At 43.4% G+C, this 15,837-nt stretch overlaps 1 protein-coding gene across 4 annotated transcripts in view; it reads left to right on the top strand.

The window, feature by feature from the left end:
* Positions 1–3,649: 3,649 nt before the first annotated feature.
* SLC8A3 (solute carrier family 8 member A3) overlaps positions 3,650–15,837 on the top strand; it is a 244,809-nt gene continuing 232,621 nt past the window's right edge. For 3 of the 4 annotated variants that reach the window (XM_026671015.2, XM_087951529.1, XM_087951531.1), the window contains exon 1: positions 4,148–4,790. The gene's annotated coding sequence lies outside the window, so the exon portion shown is untranslated. Of the gene's footprint in view, positions 3,839–4,147; positions 4,791–15,837 lie in introns of those variants that run through there. The other variant, XM_087951530.1, reaches the window with a different exon arrangement.

Raw genomic sequence — 15,837 nt, 5'->3', positions numbered from 1 at the left:
ACAATTCTAAGGCGGTTAATTGTTTTTAATCCAACAAAAAGATTTTGAAGTTAATCTTTTGCTATCACTACTTGGTTCAACTCTTCGGGCTTTCTTCCTGGGGAAAAAAGTAACAGGCACAGATATCCGTTATACAACTTCTACAAAAAAGAGAGAACTATCATAAAAAAGGCTACCATTTAGCCTTTTTCTCAAATTTAATTTACCTTAATATGAACCAGGCATTTGATACTATTGAAAAATATTTTGGTAATAAAGAAAATGTATTCTAAGATATTGTGTTAAGAGTAGAAACCCAAATAAATATAATAGCAGCAATTAAAATAAAAGCCTTTGATAGAATATATTTAATCTAAACAATATTCAGTCTGTGCAAACTTAAAAGATTGTTAGAGCACAATGTTTCTCAACCTTGAAGGTGTTGTGGACTTAAGGCACCAGGCTAGAAACCAGACGACATGTGACTTCTAGTCCCGCCTTAGGCATGAAAGCTGGCTGGGCACAATTTTGGGCCAGTCACTCTCACCCAGTCCAACCCTTCCCTCACAGGGCTGTTCTGGGGAAAGTAGGAGGAGGTTGCCAAGGTTTAAGGAACACTTGCTTACAGACTTCATGTACATGATCTTGTTTTCTTGGCAGCAATATGCAAGTGGATTATTACTGTCTTCTTCCAAGATCTGTTTCCCCACCATTTCCCAGCACAGTTCTGGTTCTTTGCTGGACTTTTCCCATCCAAATTCTAACCAGGTGTGACTGTTCAGCTCTAAATCTCAGACTGGTTCAGGCTGCTGCTTGCTACATCTAAAACTGAATGTTTTAATTGGAGCAGTTTGTAGTTGTCTTCTAAATAACAAGCTAGAAAAAGAAAGCCTCTATTCTCTGCTTATAGAGGAATAACACATGCACCCTTTGTAAAGAAGACAAATGACTTTCTTGGAATCAAGTGCTAATGAAATTTTGTTTGGGGTTACGTTTTTGACACCCAAGTTAAATAGGGCTGGAGCCCAAATGAGTTTTTATTGCCTAAATGCAGTGCTAATTATCCAACATACTTAAAGATGAGTCTATTTTTTAAGAAGCCTTATTTGAAAACATTTGAAATAAGACACACTACATAGAATTGTTTTGTTGGTGTTTGTTATACAGTGTCTTGTGACTAAATTTATCAATTAATATAGACTTGGAAATATAAATTTGATAGATAATAAACTTCCAAGAGAGATCCCAGGTATTGTAGTGTAAATTATGCCCTCTCTATAACACTGGCACATTTTTGTGTTACCTTTTCTCTCCACATAACAAACTGTTTATGGCTTTAGCAATATTTGTCATTGTGTCACGATGGGGATATTGAAAAACTCTGAGGCTTAATAAAATTGTGAAACTAGGATTAGGAACTCTATAACACAAACATATGTAAAAAGCTTTTAAAGATGTCCTATGGTCTGAAAAGTCCCCAATGATCATAATATAGTGTGTGTTTAATTGATTTAAAGGATGTACAGTCATAGACAAAAATAGCATTTAGGCTTACATACCACCTCATAGTGCTTTACAGCACTCTCTCCATGGATTACAATGTCAGCATATTTTCCCCAGCAATATGAGTCTTCATTTTACCAACCTCAGGATGGAAAGCTGAGTCAACCTTGAACCCAGGCTGTGGGCAGAATTTGCCTGCAATACCGCATTCTAACCACTGTACCACCAGGGCTCCAAAATAATATATTGTGCTTTTCCTTTCGTGAAAGAGAGGGAGTGTTTTCTTTGGAAAAAGATCTGCTTAGAAGTCATCCTTATACAGGTCCTTCCTATAGAAGACTGTCTTCTATAACTGGCTAACCAGTAAGAAAAACGTGTAGAAGCAAGGATGGAGAAATGATGATACAAAATTGGTGGCAGGGGAAATATTAAAAAGGGGGAGAAGTGGTGGGAAAAAAGTGAAATATCTATTCATTTCTTGTTTGACTAATGGGAACACAGGAGTAATTAGAAAGTATTGGTTCTTCCACCACTGAGCTTCCCCAAATATTCATATTTTGCATTTGACCTTCCTGGTAAGTGCAGGGAAAGGCACTAGATTGAAAGTCCCAATCTTTGTCCCTGTCCAATCAAAATGGCTCTGGAGGATAATCCAAGGAAGGGAGGGAATGTGTTTGCACCTGCCTAAAATGGCCAACAGATGGTAAGTGGACAAAATACTGAAACCTTATAAATGCAATTGACCTTCTGTTATGACATAAATTTACCGTTTTTCCTTTGCTGCTTCATATACTTTCTCCATATACTGGAAGGTGCCTCCCAGAGCAGCTGCATGTTACCATCTGTCTTTATTTTCTCCCAATCCTTCCCACAGCCCATCTTTTCTGTTAATGTAATGCCTCCCTGCGATACATGGGAGGAATTCATCAGTACTTTAGTGGATAATAAACTGGGTGGCAGAGATGAATAAGTAAAACAGGACGTTCTTTTTAGCTTACCTACAGCCCGTAATGCTTTAGTACCTTGTCTTAGGCAGGATAAAACAGTTGCAACCAAGCCAGCCACTAGATGAGGAATTCAACCCATCTAAAAACTTAACAGCAGAGTGCAAAGCAAACCTAGAGTTCAGCAGAAACATCATGGCTCGTAGTTCAAAAGCAGTATTTTGAATCAACCCAAGATCTGAGGCTATAATGAATCCAGGAATAATCAGAAATATAGTGAGGTAGTTCCTGTATTGGCTGCTAGGAAAGGAGAACTTGTGAAACCAAGACTCCTGGTATCTCACCATGGCTTTGACTAGAACTAATCCTTCCTATGAATAAAATCCTACTCTTGAACAAGTTTTTACTTAGAAGCAAGCCCGTTTCTCACTCTAATACAGTCACTTTAAGATGTATGGAATTCAGCTCCCAGAATTTTCCAATATTCTTGCTCAGGGATTCTAGTAGGTGAATTCCACACATCTTGAAATGGTTGAGATTGAAAGACATTGTTCTAGGCAAGTTGGGTCTGAAAGCTCTACTCCCCTCCCCCCAGGTTCAGTCCCTTTCTCCAAATTTAGCAGGAAATTTTGGACCATAAAATGGTCTTGAACGTTGTTCAGTGTTCAAGGCTTTATCAGAGACAGTCAGTCTCTGAAAAATGTAATAGATCTCCTGATGATTGACAATACACAGAAATTGTTCAGAAACAAGCATCCCAGAAATGCCTGCCTCACCCGACACTCACTGTTGTTTACAACACAAAAAATAAACTTAGGGCACTTCATCTTAAAACTAGCCTGGTGAATTATGGCAAATCCAAAGTGGGGGTGTATGCACATCTCTCCTTTATTCCAAAAGGACAGCTGAACTTCTCAAGAACATGCTCCTGGGGAACAGTGGAAGGATGATGGGTGCTGTAGTCCATCCCATCAAAGGAGGCTGCCCTCTCTTAAAGCACCATTAAAGAATTGGTAGGCCAGATTTCTTCCAGCTCCTTTCCCAGTGCTTTGCTTCTGACAAATATAGAGAGGCAATCCTGGGTGAGGAAACTTCTCTGCTTGGCTTCCCTCAGTTCCAACATTCAGAGGTTAACCTCTTCCAGGCTGAACAAACCCCCATTTTTTCCCCCCAGCAAGCTCATTCCTTACTGAAGTCAAACAGTAATTTGCCAGGCGGCACGTCCTATTTTTAGCCTTCAAATATTCCCGCTGCCTCCCAAGTAGTTATTTGACTACGTTGAAGAAAGGCTCCCCTCTGGGCCAGGTGGCTCCCCCCAAGATTGCCACGCCACCGTCCTAACCCACAGGCGGACTCTCCTTCCTGAGCAATTTCCAAAAGGCTAATTTAAGGTCTCCCGGAGGTCCTTGGCGGTAGGTTTCGCCACGTTTGCGCCCGCTCTTCAGCCGCCCTCGCCTCTCGTGTTTTCTCTTTGGCCGAGTTCAAGCCGCCAAGCTCGAGCGCTCCTTGGCCGCCGGCCTGTCCTTCCCTCTGAGGCCGAAAGGCCGCCCGTCGGCGGGCTCCTTATAACAACGAGGGGGGGGGCTTGCCTACGCGGCTTGCTGCGAAGTCCCCGTTTGAGTCCGAAACGCCTTCCCTCCCCCACCCGCCTTCCTCCTCCTCCTCCTCCTCGCGCGCGGCGTCGCGAAGGATAAATATGCAGGGCTTGTAATTCGCTTGCAGTTCTCGCTCCCGGCTGGCAGGGTGACGCGGAGCTTGGAGAGGCTGGCAGATTGGCTTTTGTTGATTTGGTTCCCTTCCCTCGCTGCAGTTGTGCCCGAGGCGAGCTGTGCCCACCTTCTCGTCCACAAGCCGAGCGGGCGCCGAGCTTCCCCCACCCACCCCCAGCTGATGCTGAGAGGCTGGGAAACCTCTGGAAAACTGGGGTGGTGTGAGAGGGAAGGGAAGGGGAAAAGCCCAGGCGACCCTTTGGACTGCAAGTCGTCACTTCCCTCTCTTGCCTTCCTTCTCCCCCCCAACCACCACAACCCCACGCTCTGCTTCTTCATCCTCCTCCTCCTCCTCTTCCCCCGGCTTTCTTGCTCGCACGCCCCCCCTCCCTTCCCAATTCCTCCGTGCACGGCCGAAAGCTAAGCAGTTCCCCTACATGGTCTCCCCCGCCCCCCTGACTCGTAGCGGCCGAAGGCAAGGCAACTTCGACTGACATGTCAAGGAGATCCCCCGCGCCTCCCCACCCCGCAGATTCTGGCAACGCTCTTCTACCACGGGGTGCAATGAGAGCGCGTTAAAAAAAACACCACAACAACCGGGAAGGTTCCCTAAGTTAAGAAGGAACGTCCTCGTCCTCCCCCGCCCCGCAGAAAGGTAAGTGTCGGGAGAGAGTGGGGGGTGGGTTGGGGGTGGGTTGGTGGGCTTCGATCCCATTTTGAAAAGCGCGATCTCCGCAATTGCAAGCCGGCCGTTTGCAGCCGAGGAAGTGGACTTGCTTCTATTTTATTTATTGCCCGTTTCATGCTGGCGGGCTTGGGAAGAAGCGATGGGATGGTTTTGGTTTTTTTTTGCAAAATCAACCGTCGGGAACCTGCCAGGTATAACAACAGCGAAGGGAAAACCCCAGCCGCGATTTCTTCTTGTTTCTCCCTTTTTTCTCGCTTGCCCGGTTCGGCGCCGTGGCTTCCTTCGCTCGTCGCAAATTCTCTGCGTGCGGGCGCGTGTGTTGAACCTGCAGAAGGAGCTAAGCCTGCCGCCGCTGCTGCCGCCGTCGCAGCCTCTTTTGTTTTTGCTTTTTTTTCTAGCTCCGCACTCAGACCAACCTAAAATTGCTTGGGGGTGGAAATTGCAGGGAAGCAGAGGCGAGTGGCTGGCTTTTATTGCGCGCTCCACCCGAGGTGTAGTTTGAAGCTTTTTTTGCACCCGCTGGCTTGGGCGGCCCGCTCCAAAACTCCTCTCCCTTGGCAGGGATTATAGCCAGGATCCGGCCTTGGCAGTGGGGAGAGCGGTTTAAGACCAATCCAGTCATAAACCAGGGTGATTAGTACTACTAAGATGCAGCAGGCGCAGGAGGGGATTCTTCCTTGAACCCAAACCCGGAGATCCCAATTTCTGCCGAACTTACCGATAGACGCCGCAGGAAACCGGGGAGGGGGGGGGGGAGGAGAGAAAAGAGACAGAAAAGGCACCAGAGGTGGCTTCTTGGGGCCGGAGACCGAAGAACAAGGAAGGGCCTCGAGAGAGGGAGAGGCCGAGTCCATTCAAAGGCGACCGGTTTCTTTCTTTCTTTTTTTACTTTCCCCCCCAAAACCGGGTTTCTAGATTCAGAGGCAGCCTGCGCAGGTGGCAAACAAAAACTGCCGTTCGGTAACAAAGTGGCAAAACGTTTATAAGGATGAGAATAATCCTGCCCCACCACCACACACACACACACACACACACACACACCTCCCCTCCCGCCCCGTTTAAACACTAGAGGAGGGATTATTGGGGCGGAGAAGGGTTGGAATTGGAAAAGGGAGATCCGACTGCTGGTGGGATCCCGGATCCGAGGCTGCTTTCAAACCGAAACCGGCGAAAGGATTTCCCTCCCTCCTCCACACACCCCCATACACCTTTGAGGGGGTTTGTGCCTGCGCAATCCAGCCGCTTTCTCTCAACGGGTGCGATTAATCTTTGGCAGCTGTTGCGCTCCATCCGTGGTGTTTACTTCGTTTTGCAAATATAGCCCTTGCGCCACCCTCGTCCCTAAATAGGACGAGAAGAAGGGACTTTTATTAGGGAGGGGGGGGGGAAGCGGTGGGAAGCCACGCTGAATTGCTGGACTTTTCCCATCCAAATACTAACCAGGTGTTGCAAGGGGCCCTTAGCTCTGTCCGGGATTGAGTAGTCGGACCTATCAAAGCCCCTTGTCCTTCTTTCCTTCAAGAAGGGAGAAATAAGGCCAGAGTGAAAACAGGCGGACCTTAACTTTTATGTAGCAGTTTCTTAGGGAGGTGGCCCTCTCCCTCTGGGGCAGGCAAAATAAAGGCTAACACAAAGTGATGGTTGCATAAGCTTGGTAGACTTTTTAAAGTCTTTCTTCCAGTTCAACATAAGGGACACTTATACAACTGATGCTGTTTCCTGTGAAGAAAGAGTTGGAAATATGGGCAGAGTGAAAATTATTGCAAATTGGAAGACGTATCATTGGGTATGTTTTAACTTATGTCATTGGTAGCGTTTCCTCTCCATTTTCCTATGTAGATATTGTAAACAGGAGTTAGCCCAACAAAAACCTTTTTCATTTTTTAAGCAAATGATCACAAGAAGAGCTTATTTTGCCTGATATAATAACTCTATTGCTTCTTTCAACAAGGGGGTATAGGTAGGTAGTTTTCAGGTTTGTGAAATCTTTGCCTCTTCCCTGAAATCCCAAGACCCATCAACCAGTATTTGATGCAAAAGGCAATGCTGTGTTCAAGAATGAAGAAATGCTTTTGCTTTTCCTGCTAGAGAAGCAAAATTTCTTCATATGAATTGTACAATGGGGAGTGGGGAGCAGCATTATTCTTACTGCATTAAACCTATGGGAGTAAGAAGTCTACCGCAGATTATCCAGACATTTAACCATTTTACCAGATGTGCCCTCTGCTTAGCCTTGATCCAAGTAACATAATAGTCCCCGAAAAGTGATGAACAATGAATACTTCATGGTGGAATCTTGTAAGACCTCAGACTGTCCAGCTGCTGCCTCTTTAATTCTAGTTGCTTTTTTTTCCTGGCTGTTTTTAGATCTTGTGGTTCTGTGGTGAGGTCACTGCAAGAATACTGGCATGGTGCTTTTGGGGGCTGCTTTTAGTACACATGTGTTGAGATTCCATACAGTTATATTTAAGCCTTTTTTTGGAAGAGCATTCAGGTAATATTGAACAGTGTCCTCGGCAGATGCACAACTGAATGTATGTATTGTGGAGGTTTCTCAGTTGGAAGGATCAGTTGTCAGAACAAGTTACCATTCTTCCTGTCTAAAATAAGATTGCCTCTTAGAGCGTTATAGGACTGGGAATGTGGTGATACTTTCTAATGTATTTCATCTTTTCAATTAGTCTGCAATGAAAAGACATTTGTATTCTATTCAGAATACAGCTAAAGACTGAGCTGTATAACAAGACATAAATCCACCAATTCCTCTTAACTTGACCTTCTCATCCATCATGGAAAAGAGGTGAAGGAGGAATCTGTGAGTTTGTGACCTATTATATGGCTCAATATTTGTCTGGTCGAGACAAGTCTTAGGCTGCTTATTACTAATTCACCATCAGCCTTTGGATAGACTGAAATTGGAGGAAGTTCTGGGTAAATAATGAAAGATTATTGTGCCTGATTCTTTTCTTCCTAACCAAAACCTTCTACTCATCTATGGCTGTGCTCAGATTATCCAATGGTTCAAAATAGTTTCTTTCCTTCTGCTTTGGCTGATAGATGTTTTCTTTTATATATTGCATTATAATTTCAGTGTAGTTACCTGGGTGGGGTATCTGTTAGCAATTATCCTTAATTAGTGGACTTTCTGTTCCATGGGGATGCCTTTGCTGCAAATAGACGTTTGCAGTAAGAAGGCATATTTAGTGGATACTGTGATTATAGGGAAAGGGAAACCCAAATTAAAGAGAAGGATATTCAGCTACTAGTGGGATCTTTGATTTTAACCATCAGTATTTGTTTTATCTAATCCAGATATGCCACTCCGGTTTCTAAAATCTGCCTTTCTTAACTTAGCAGCCCTCAGATTGTTAGTTAGACTACAGATTCCGTAAAACCATCCCACATAGCCTGCTTTTGATTAGCAGGTTTAATATCGATCGTACTTTTATGTATCAGGGAACTAAATTACAAATGGTATTTGCAGAATAAGAAAAATTTGCAGAGAAAGAAAAAATGTAGAGACTGAGTGCAGAGAAGAGCAACAAAGATGATTAGGGGACTGGAGCTAAAACATATGAAGAACATATTGCAGGAATTGGGTATGTCTAGTCTAATGAAAAGAAGGACTAGGGGAGACATGATAGCAGTGTTCCAGTATTTGAAGGGCTGCCACAACGAGCCAGAAGGCAGAACAAGAAGCAATGGATGGAAACTAATCAAGGAGAGAAGCAGCCTAGAACTGAGGAGAAATTTGCTGACAGAACAATTAATCAGTGGAACAGGTTGTCTTCAGACGGTGTGGGCACTCCATCATTGGAGTTTTCTAAGAAGAGATTGGACAGATTTTGTCCAGAATGTTATAGGGCCTCCTGCTTGTGCAGGAGGTTGAACTAGAAAATCTCCCTTCTGACTGTCACTCTATTTTGTTTTGTTCTGTTCGATTCAAACGCCCTGGATTGGACTGTTTGAATGCACCCCTTTTTATGGCAGAACTTCTTGAACACACTTAGCATCAGCGTCACACTCATGGAGAGCTGGGATTTTACTTTCCTTCTAAGTATTCTGGGAAATTTAAAGATCTGTAAATTTTAAATATTTGCAGATCTGGCTATTTGCTAACAGTGCTTGGAGGCTGCCAGTTACATGGCCATAGGGCAGTGTTTCTCAGTGTTGGCACAAGTTTAAGAGAGGTTTAAGAGGAGTGGGCTTCAACTTCCAGCATTCCACTCCTCTTAAATTTACCAAGGCCAAGAATCACTATTGTAGGGTGACTGATACTAAACCTGGGTAATTGAAATTTGAAGCAGTTGATATATACTGTATATCTGTAAAATATTTAATGGCATTCTAGAATGACTGTAGATCCTGGGTTTAATTGCTTTTTTATTGGTAAAAATATGAATTTCCTTTATACACTTTCCATATTTAAAGATTGAAAGGCAAATGCATTGAGAATTGGTTTGAAACTTATGTACCTAGAAACAGGCATGGTTTATCCTATATTCTGGATGCGGGGTGGGATTCAAATTTTTTAACAACTGGTTCTGTGGGTGTGGCTTAGTTGGTGGGCATGGCTTGGTGGTCATGTGACTGGGTGGACACAGCTTGGTGGTCATGTTACTGGCTGGGCGTGGCCAATTCAACATCACTCACATTGAGGCACGCATCTCCTTGTCTGGCCTCTCGTGACTGTGGGGATGCTGCAACAGTCATAAGTGTGAAAAACAGTCATAACTCACTTTTTTCAGTGCCATTGTAACTTTGAAAGGTCACTCCACACAAGCAAAGTACCAGCAAAGGAAGAAAAAAAAAAACCTCCAGAGAAGTTCCTGAGACAGGAAGTCTAGTCCTGCCAAGAATGTAATAAGGGTTAACAGAGAGGCAGTTTCTGTAAGCAACACCAGAATGTTTCCTTCCTGCCTTCCTTACAGGATTAGGCTAGTAATTTCTTCTAACAACCGGTTCTCCAAACTGCTTAGAATATTAACAACCAGTTCTAGCGAATAGGTGCGCACTGGTAGAATCCCACCCTTGGGAAGAGCGCTGGAGAGCGAGAAGTGCATTTATCTGAACAGGCATTTATCTGAGCCACAAAAGAACCAAGTAAGCTGTGTTCATAATAAAAAAAATGCAAGCTAAACCTCCCTGCTCCACATTGAGCCTTATTTGTATGTGACAGTCAGTCGTCTCCTGATATTCAGAATTCTGATAATACAAACTTTGAAAAGCTTTAGTCAAACCAGCCTTTTCGCCTCTTGCCATTTGCTTTTTGTGACTCTGGAGTGATGAAGAGATCTGAGGATCCTTGACTAACAAGAATAGCATTGTAATCTCTTGCGTGGGACCACTAAAGATTTGGATTTTTGAAACATTTGTTGATTTAAGGCCTGGTAAAAGTACATTTCCATAACTGTATGTTTGGTGTCCTCTACATTCAGAGTGATTGATTTTGCATGTTGGAAAAGAATGCGGTAGATAAAGTGGGTGGAAATGTTGATAAAGTAGATAAAATCCAGAAATATCTCACAAGAAGAGTTCTCCACTCCTCTACTCGTTGCAGAGTACCTTATGCCATCAGATTTGAAATTCTAGACCTAGACAACTTAGAACTATGCACCAAACTTGATTGCAGGAAATACGACTTCAGCAACAGAGTGGTCAATGTCTGGAATACTCTACCTCAGGGGTCCCCAACCGCCGGTCCGTGGACCGATACCGTCCGCGGAACAAGTCTTACCGGGCTGCTGGTTGCTGGGCGCCGCCATCTTTTTGATAAAACGTGCTTCCGGTGAGCTTTTCCGGGTAGAAAGCTCACTGGAAGCACTTTTCATCAAAAAAGATGGCGCCAGCGCTCGGTGAGCTTTTCCGGTGAAAGCCATTTCACCGAAAAAGCTCACCGGGTTGCTAGCGCCGCCATCTTTTGATGAAAAGTGCTTCCGGTGAGGTCACCGGAAGCACTTTTCACAAAAAAAGATGGCGGCGCTCAGTTGATGCCGGTACCGGGCGCGGCGCCCAGCTGATGCCGGTACCGGGCCGCGGCATAAAAAGGTTGGGGATCACTGCTCTACCTGAGTCTGTGGTTTCTTTCCCAAACCCCAAAAACTTTAACCTTAGACTTTCTACTATTGACCTCACCCCTTTCCTAAGAGGTCTGTAGGGGGCGTGCATAAGTGCACCAACATGCCTACTGTCCCTGTCCTTATTGTTTCTTTTATTTTTTAAAATTTTTCTTACATGTATCCATGCACTCATAACCATGTTTTGTACTTATACCTATTATCTTGTAAGCAATTGACAAAAATAAATAAATAAATAAATTAAATAAATAAATAGATGGAAATGAAAACGTGAGGAAAAAGTGGCTCTAAAAAAGGGAAACCTCTTTCCTCTAACTCAGTTGTAGAAATTTATCTATTAGATTGCTTATGACCCCTATCCTCAAGATTCATTTATTTGAGATAAGTAGCCATATCAGTCCAATAAATAAATTAACTCTCTAAAATGGTGATCTCATTTACACTTATTGTACAATGTCATACTTGAAATTATTTTTATTCATAAATAATCATATGCTATTATAATAGCTTACATGTTTTATGCCTGAAATCAGTTTTCTGTTAAAGGTCTATATCCATGATGGTGAACCTATGGCCAGAAGTGGCATGCGAGAGGTCGCCTGGAAGAGCCCCACTGCGCATGCGCCCCCCCCTTGCTAGCCAGCTGATTGTCGGATATCTGCCGTGTATGTGTGGGGGGAGATGTGAGCATGGGAGATGCATGTGCATGTGCAGAGGCATGCGGCATTCCGGGGTGGGTTGCTTGCACATGCGCAGAGGTGTGTGGTATGGGGGGGTCATGCATGCATGCTCGGGGCAGGGGAGTCGCACGTGCATTGCATCATGGGTGCAGACAAGCGAGTGTGCGCAAGCATGCACACAACATGGAAGAGGTTAGCCATCTCTGGTCTACATGAATTGCTCTTCGCTGATTTTATTGCATGATCAAGTTACTTAATTCATTTTACATCTACAAAATGTCCGATTAGGTGGACTTGTTTCAAAGCTTATGACATTCTCCTTGTGGGTATAGATCTGCTAGAAACTTAGTTATTTATGAGTTTAATTTGATATCTTGCCACACAGTTTGGCTATTTCTGGATCCCTTGCGCTAATGTAAGCTCTGTTTTCAGGGACAGAAAAATGAGTCAACAGCTTCTGATTAGAAATCGAACTGAAGTTAAATACCGTATTTTTCGGAGTATAAGATGCTCCGGACTATAAGATGCACATTAGCTTTAGAGGAGGAAAACAAGGAAAAAAATTCTGCCTGTGCCTCCCAGCATTTTGCCTCATTGCAGCAAACAGCAAACAGACTGGTCAGCTTCAGCACGGCCTGATTTAGCACGAGCAGCTGATTGGCGGTTGGATCAGCCTCCTGGAATACCGCCGATCAGCTGTTCCAGGCTGTGGGGATTGCCACCGTCATTGCTGCCCATCGCCACCGCCACCTATCGCTGTCTCCGCACGTCCCATTTTTGGCCTCCAGGTGTCACATTTTCAGCTTAAGCACACCCCATTTTCAGCCTCTGCGCGTCCTGTTTTCAGCTTGTTCCAGGTGACGGGGATTGCCACTACTGTCTATCGCTGCTGCCATTCGGCATTGATCGGCAGCAGCAATCCCTGCCATCTGGAACGGGCCAAAAACAGGACATGTGGAGGCCAAAAACAGGATGCGCGGAGGCTTGAAAATGGGGCGCACAGAGGCGGCAATGGGTGGCAAGAGTCGTGATGGGCAGCGGCGATCCCCGCAGCCTGGAACAGCTGATGGGCAGTATTCCAGGAAGGTGAACCAACCGCCAATCAGATGCTCGTGCTAAATCAGGCTGTGCTGAAGCTGACCAATCTGTTTGCTGCTTGCTGCAAGGAGGCAAATTGCTGGGAGGCAGAGGCCAAAGGCTGGTGGGTGCGTGGGGCTTCGGCAACATTTGCTCTTTAAGACACACAGACATTTCCACCCACTTGTTTTTTTTGGCGGGGGGAAGTGCATCTTATAAACCGAAAAATTCGGTATTCTAAAAATTTATGTAATTATGTAATTTAATACTGCAGTTTATATGTCATTGTACCGGAGATTGCAATTTCTCTGCTGCTGTCCCCTGGCACAAATGCACTCTTAATTAGGGATTCTTCAAAATCCGAGATATGCCAATGCTTTATCTAGGTTTATTAAGTTCAGGCCTATCTATTTCTTTCAGAGACAGCAACAAGAATTTCATTGTTATTTTTAGATAACGTAATAGTTTTTCTATATTTTAACTTCAGGTAAAGACAGCAATTGCTTTGAGATTGTTTACACAAAGGAAGGAGAAAACAAGAAGTATTCTGGCAGATTTGAATACCAAACTAGGTTAATTTCCAGTGTCTCCATTAGCCAGGATTAAATTTATGTGTATATTAAAAACTGATGCTTACATTTATCTCCATAAACAATTACTCCTTTCTTGCTTTCTGGAGAGTTCCCATAGACTTAAATTATACTTATTTTATTATAGTCTGAGTTTACTCAGCATGTTTTTTTTTAAATATCAAAGTTAATATCTGGTATTTATTTATATCTTCTATTGAAACCTTTTGGAGAAGAAAGTTTGTTGGGGTTCCAATGCAGCTTTTATCTGTCTGCAATTAGGTTGATTGATACTATCAGATATAGATAGAATTGGAGGGTGACTTCACTCAAATGACAGAAAATATTTGTGTCATTCTGAACCATTGTGGCTTGCGCTGGACACCTGTGTTTTCTGTTTATAACTTTGACAATCTTAACCCATTACAATGATGACTTAAGAGTATCTGATAATACCTGAACAGCCAAGAAAACAAACCAACTGATGATCAAATAAATCATCCCATAGTTACCTCGCTCAAGGAAAAAATGACCAGGCTGAAATTGTCCTATTTCAGATAAATTATGTGAAGGCCTATGTCTCTGGAGAAAGTTGTCATGCTGGAAAGGAGAAAGGAGAGAGAAGAAGAGGATGACTAGCAGTAAGGTGAATGGACTCAGTTATAATGTTTGTGGGTGCTCCATTGGAAGATCTGAAATACAGGGTTAGAGACAGATTGTCATAACTAGATAATCACTAGGTGATCATCAGGATTGACGGATGGCCCATAATCAAACTCAATCAATGATGACTAAGTATAATAGTCCAAGAACATATGAGAATTCTTAGATTTTTCTATCAAACGTATGATCTGTTAACAATCCAAAGGATGTAAATGTAATGGAAACAGTATGTATTTCTACTTTTATAATAAAATATAGTTAAAATATTTAATCCGGGAGACAGTTTGTCAGTGAGTAGAATATCTGCCCTCACTAAATGTATTTAATTTAAGCATACAGACTTACATAGGATGTCGCCTGAACTTACCTACTGTGTAGTGGAACAAATTTGTTCATTAGTATATTGTGTGAACTTAGCCATGGAGGTTTATAAACTGTACTTTCCACCTTAATTTCTTATATGAATTCAATCAGTAGTGATTTGTTCAGAAAACAATGGCTTCGTATAATCTGCATGAATTCAGTTATAATCACTGTACTCAGCATGGCTAATCGCCATTATGTGTACCATAATCGCCATTGTCACAATATGATCTTACTTATAATTAATATTCAGGAGAAAAACCCGAATTGGTTTCCTATTCTTCTAAGACCACCCAGAATTCTGAGTACAAAGTGGAGGCCCACCGTATACAACACATGATCTGTGAACCACAGACCATCAGTGAGGCATGGTAGATCATTTCCATAAGTTGCTGTAGGTAAACAGAATGAGAATTTAAGCAGTGGCCGGCCAGAGAGGCCAACACTGATGGCTTGGAAGTTGTACAAACCTGATGAAGGACATTTCAAGATCCTTGAATTTGGTTATGCAGATGTGTTTAGAAAATGGATAAAATAAAAGCTGCTTTTATCTCTCTCTCTATGTCTGTCTGTCTGTCTGTCTGTTTGTCTATCTATCTATCTATCTATCTATCATCTAAAAAGTGAAATACCACTCACGCATCATCACAACACCTCCAGAACGTAAAGCCTACAAACTTGAAATTCAGCACATGGCTTCTAGGTGCTCACTAAGAAAGGATTTTTCGAAATGACCATCACAGCATTAGTATTTCATATATTATTATTAACACGCTCTGATGCTAAGGAATTCTACTCCCCCACCCCACCTGAAAAGAAATCTGTTCCAAATGCAAAACACAAGCAGAGGAGAGTAGTTTCAGTTTTACAGCACCAAGCAGCTTTAGTACAGAACAGTTGAGCTAAGCCCATGATGGCGAACCTATGGCACGCATGCCACAGGTGGCACGCAGAGCCATTTGTGCCGGCATGTGATCCACAGGCAAACTTACCTCACTGCACATGTGCATGCCTCCCAGCTGATTTTCAGCTGGTTTGAGGCCTTTTTGGCCTCCTAAGCTTGAGGAAAGCCTCTGCAGCCTGAAAAATAGGCCTGTTTCATCACTTCCTGTATTTCCAGAAATACCAGAAGTGATGAAACGGGCCTATTTTTCAGGCTGCAGAGGCTTTCCTCAAGCCTGGGAGGTTGAAAAAGGCCTCAAACAGGCCAAAAATCAGCTGGGAGGTCCAGTGCAGGTAAGGGGGCAGGGGATAGTGCGCGCATGCGCAGGGGGCATGGGGGACCAGCACGCATTGCCTTCTGGGTGCTGGCATCCGAGCTCAATTTTTGGCATAGGATCCCAAAAAGGTTAGCTACCACTGAGCTAAACCATACCCAGGCTTAGGCTCGCCCTTGAGATTATGTTTAAATCCCAAGTGTTTTATTTGGAATGAATCTGAACAAAATAAATAGCACCTAGTTCAAAAGCAAATTGTTTCAGGACATTTCCTCAGCACTCTTTTTATTCTCAAGCCCTTCCAAAGCAATTTGAAATCAACCTGCAATTTTCCTCCTGCTGGTTTGGAAACATCAGAAACATGCTGA

This window comes from Notechis scutatus, chromosome 1, assembly GCF_049901735.1.
Source record: "Notechis scutatus isolate UNSWTSFEM ecotype Mainland chromosome 1, rNotScu1.2, whole genome shotgun sequence".
In the NCBI taxonomy this organism is placed as follows: Eukaryota; Metazoa; Chordata; class Lepidosauria; order Squamata; family Elapidae; genus Notechis; species Notechis scutatus.
Note: the sequence above shows the minus strand (reverse complement) of the source record. Positions and strands in the feature narration are given on the sequence as shown.